Below are 3,439 nucleotides of genomic sequence, written 5' to 3'. Positions count from 1 at the left end.
TAAAAAGAAAAAATCATCAACACACCCCAATATCTTGAAATTTTCTTATCAAGTCTGCTAGTTCTTTTTTTTTTTTCTTTTCTTTTCTTAGGTGAGGCAACCCTTGGTTGACCTCAGAGATTGCAAGGACCTTGTCAGCTTATAATCCTTTATTTATTTATTTATTTATTTATTCTTTAGGCCTACAGCACCTGGTCTTCCTAGGTGGTCTCCCATCCAAGTCCTAACCAGGCCCGACCCTGCTTAGCTTCTGAGATCAGACGGGATTGGGCTTGTTCGGGGTGGCATGGCCATAGAAGTCTGCTAGTTCTTAAACCTCGACAAGTACACGGTTTGAGTCCAGTGTTAAAAGAGAGCAGAGTTTAATCTGCTGTTTTACAACTGGGTGACAAATATTGCCAACTTCTTACCCTCCTCCTTCCTCCACTCAGCTAATTCCACATCTTAGGGTCTGTCATTCTTAAATTTGACCCTCATATGACTTTTTGGTACCAATATCTGTATCAGGATGCTTTCAGATATATCTTTCAGAAAAATTCAACTTAAATGACATTGGAAAAAAGCGAATTTGTTAGCTTACGTAATTGAACATTTCGGAGTTGGAGCTAAGCACTATTCTGCCCATGGTTAATTGTCAAGATGAGCTAGTTTGATGAACCACAGTGAACTGGACACACCCTTTCCATTTTTGGTTCTGTTTCTTTGCTGTTGGCTCCATTCTTGGGCCCTTAAAGGTTGCAGTATGCCAGCCATCATCCCCCAGGAGATTTCCTTTCTAGTTTGAATCCAGCAGAAATAAATGAGTTTATAGAAAAACTGAGGCTCACTGTGATTGGACAGACTTGGATCACGCGCTTATTTCTGAACCAATCACCGTGGCCAGAGAATGAGTTGAACGGATTGGCTTAGGCCGGATCACGTGGACTGGAAGTGGGGTGGACTCCTTTCCACCTGAAAGAGCTGTTGTTAGAAGAAGAGAGACTAGACACGGCAGGAGGCGTATCACAGGTGATGGCTACAGGTACTTACGCAGCGTTTTTCTTCAGAACGACTTATTTTGTTGTCTTCTTAAAGGAATGTAAGATGATAACTTGTTATTGAAACCCTATGTTTCATTTATTGATTAAATTGAATGATTTTTCCAATTCATCCTCTGACCTTCTTCCTTCTTCCCCTTCCTCTTTCTTTCATTTTTAAAAGAAAATTGCACTGTCTTTACTAAGTTAGAGGTGACGTAGTGCAGTGGTTCTTCAGAGCTGGAAATGTGACGCCACTGTGTGACCAGGAGCAAATTATTTACCTTTCGGTTCCTCGGGTTTTTAACCTGTAATGAGCGGATAATAGTAGCAACTGCTTCATAAGTATTAAATGAGATGTTAAATTAGGCGCTAGAACAGGACTCGGCTGATAGTAAGGGCTGCGTAAAGTGCTTGCTCTTATGATTGATGCTGTCGTACGTCTTTATCATTCTATCAGTCTTTAAGAAAGAGTGTAAAATAATGGCTTTTCTTTTCTAATCGAGCCATTTTCTTCTGAAAGTGAGAAGACTGCTAGAAAAGCCACAATGCAGACTGTGCATCTGGTCATGGCTCACGGGTCAGTTTTGAGGACAGATTTCTGAATACAGAATAAGAAAAATGTCCCCCACCCCAATATTCTAATAAGTAGTATAACACATATTTCAAAATAGATGTTATAAAGTTTTAGAGCTAGTCAGTTGTTCTTTACCAAGTTCTTTTTAATTAAAAGTGCTTTAAAAAACATTAGTTGTGGGAAGGATTAAATAATATTTGCTCTACCTTGATCTTCAAGGTAGCCAGTTTTTAAGTCTTTTTTAAAAAAATTGAAATATAATAGACAATTAGTTGGTCATATAAGTAACCAGTTTTAATGAAAACTCTATCATGGCAAGTCTTATCATTTAAATCCATTTACTATTATTTTTATTACTTAATTTTTTTCTTAAATTAAAAATGTTAGATCCTGAATAGAATGAACTTGGGTTTGTATAAATTAACTTGATTGTTTTAGTCAGGGTTGCTGTAACAATACCATAGACTAGGTGACCTAAACATTTATTTTTTCATGGTTCTGGAGGCTGTAAATCTGAGATCAGGGTGCTGACATGGTCGGGTTATTCATGGGGGACTTATTCTTCAGTATGTCCTTGTATGACCTTTATTGGTACAGAGAAAGAAAGGGAGAGGGGAGGGAGAGGGAGAGACGGGGAGGGAGGGGAGACAGAGAGAGAATGTGGTGGAGCAGCTTATGTATGTATATAAAACAGAAAGAGAGGGAGGTTTAGGAGCAGAGATCTCCTGCCCCCTTTTTAAAAAGTATTAGTATACTTTTATCATGCAGTCGTTCTTTTGTGCATTTGGTGGCAAATTTGGGATTACCGCCAAAGACCTCTACCTCAAAACCAGTTTCATTATTAGAGTGTTGTGATTTGGAAGAGAGCAAAACTTGGGAGAACAGATATCTAAGTCTAGTACTGATGAAATGCTAAAGTTGTAGAAGCAGAATGCTTCACTTACCAACTTTGGCAAAATATTCGGTGAGAAGTATCTACCAACAAATGAACAATTATATATAATATAGAAGAAGATGGAGAATGGTTCAAGAGAATTGCATATAGTAGAAATGGTAAATGGTTTTCAAATCTACCAGAAGCATACGGTATCAGCACCTTCAATGGCGTTTCTAAATACGATTTTTTTTTCCAGAAAATACACATATGTGTCTACTGTATTTTTATAGCTGAGTGGCATCTTAATTAAGGGTTCAGGGCTGAAAATCAAATGAGGAGAAAAATCCAATCTTAAAATTGCCTTGAAAAAAGCCCTCCAATAGGCAGAGCCCAGCCCCACACTCAGCTGGAGTCTCTCCTGGGCCGAGGGAGTCTTGCTTCACGGGGAGGGGAGGTGTGCAGGCACCTGGGTGAACTTAGGGTTCTGCCTGCCTCTCTCCTGCTGTCTGACAGCCATGTCCCTCCCTGCTCCCCTCTTGTCCTCCCTTTGTCTCTTTTGTCCTCTTTGCCTGTCCTTCTTTTTCAGAAAGCATGACGTTTGATTCCAAGTAAATTAATTGCCTGTATGATTGAAATTTCCTGGAATTTTTATAACATTAAAAAATTTATTTTCTCCCACTATTTTTTATGAACCGCAGTAATTTTAGATCTGAATGTTCCCTCTGAATTAACAGATAAAAGACATCTTCGCGTCTTCCTGTCCCTGACTATTTTCAGTGTTTAGGGACATGGGGATTATGTCATTTCCTTGGTCCTGGATGAGTAGCTGCTGCTATTTTGATTTCCACTTCTTTAATTTCCACAGCACATTTCAGAGACGTTTCCACTTTATTCTTACACAGCCATCTAGGTGGTAGAGGGGTTCACAGAGGTTGCTGCTTCAGCCAACACCAGAGATTGCTGGTTTTC

The 3,439-nt window shown here is 39.2% G+C and overlaps 1 protein-coding gene and 1 pseudogene across 14 annotated transcripts in view; one reads left to right on the top strand and one right to left on the bottom strand.

The window, feature by feature from the left end:
- The window catches only part of DNM3 (dynamin 3), a 374,186-nt gene that overhangs the window by 147,192 nt on the left and 223,555 nt on the right, over positions 1-3,439 (top strand). The gene's annotated exons all lie outside the window — the stretch shown is intronic.
- LOC120617778 (uncharacterized) lies at positions 180-298 on the bottom strand (annotated as a pseudogene).

This window comes from Pteropus medius, unplaced genomic scaffold (genome assembly GCF_902729225.1).
Source record: "Pteropus medius unplaced genomic scaffold, Ma_sr-lr_union100, whole genome shotgun sequence".
Classification (NCBI taxonomy): Eukaryota; Metazoa; Chordata; class Mammalia; order Chiroptera; family Pteropodidae; genus Pteropus; species Pteropus medius.
This window is presented reverse-complemented; position numbering and strand designations above follow the sequence as displayed.